Source organism: Mus musculus, chromosome X (assembly GCF_000001635.26).
Source record: "Mus musculus strain C57BL/6J chromosome X, GRCm38.p6 C57BL/6J".
Classification (NCBI taxonomy): domain Eukaryota; kingdom Metazoa; phylum Chordata; class Mammalia; order Rodentia; family Muridae; genus Mus; species Mus musculus.
The window spans coordinates 156,455,488-156,456,747 of record NC_000086.7 but is presented as its reverse complement, the minus strand read 5'-3'; the positions used below and the strand labels follow the sequence as shown (position 1 = coordinate 156,456,747).

At 37.8% G+C, this 1,260-nt stretch overlaps 1 pseudogene; it reads left to right on the top strand.

The window, feature by feature from the left end:
• The first annotated feature begins 652 nt into the window (after positions 1-652).
• On the top strand, positions 653-749 carry Gm23404 (annotated as a pseudogene).
• The last annotated feature ends 511 nt before the right edge of the window (positions 750-1,260 follow it).

Here is a 1,260-nt window from a genome sequence, read left to right as displayed (position 1 = left end):
GTGCCTGACAAATACAGAAGTAGATGCTTACAGCCATCCACTGGTCTGAGCACAGGCTTCCCAACGGAGGAGCTAGAGAAAGGAACCAAGGAGCTGAAGGGGTTTGCAGCCCCATAGGAGAAATAATATGAACCAACCAGATCCACCCAGAGCTCCTCGGGTCTAAACCATCAACCAAAGAGTACACAGGAGAAACTGAAGGCAGCTGCATATGTAGCAGAGGATGGCCTTGTTGGACATCAATGAGAGGAGAAGTCCTTGGTCTTGTGAAGGCTTGATTCCCCAGTATAGGGGAATGCCAGGACAGGAAAGTGGGAGTGAGTAGGTTGGTGAGCAGGGGGAAGGGGGATGGAATAAGGGGGGTGTGGAGGGGAAATGAGGAATGGGGATAAAATTTGAAATGTAAATAAAGAAAAAAAGTTTTTAAAAATCAAAAAACAAAAACAAAACAACAAACAATCAAACAAATAAAAAAACAAAGAGAAAAAGGAAAGCCAGAAGAGGACATTGGATTTCCTGGGGCTAGAGTTACAAACAGTTGTGAGTTGCTATGTGAGTACTGGGATTCAAACCCAGGCTTTCTGGATGAGAGGATAGTACTCTTAAACACTGAACCATCACTCCAGCACTCCTGCATTATTTATTTATTTATTTGTAGAAATAAAAATTTCACATTTAACCATAAAGAAAAATTCCCATTAGGTTTTCCATATGCTACTTCACTAGCAGTTAACCTGTTGGGAACATTTGTTCAAAATGGAAAAAAAAATAACATTGAAAAACAGCTTGCACACACTGACAAAAGTTAATTTGTGTCTATTTTATTTTTATTTTTATTTTTATTCATAATGTGGGTATATGTGTATGTGTGTGTATTTGTGTGTGTGTGTGTACATATGTGTATAATTGTGCACATATGTGTACAGTGGGAGGTCTGAAGGTAAATTTCTGAGGGAGTCCATTCTTGTTTTCCAACATGTGGTTTCTGGGCATTGAAATTGAAATTACAAGAAGACTGTGAATTAGAAGAAAGATGTAAAAATAAAAAACATAAATGGTCAAGACAGATGTGCTTAATTTTAACATGCTGTCTCAGACAGTTTTAAAGGATTCTATAAACTAATGGTCTTACTCTGTTTAGGTCAGGGACCCTTTTGAAAAAGTAATTAAAATTACAAGCTTCCTAAAAGATGAAGTGTATGTGCACACAAGATTTTACTACCAATTTGGTGCAGAGTATCCCAGACTCTATGAAAAATA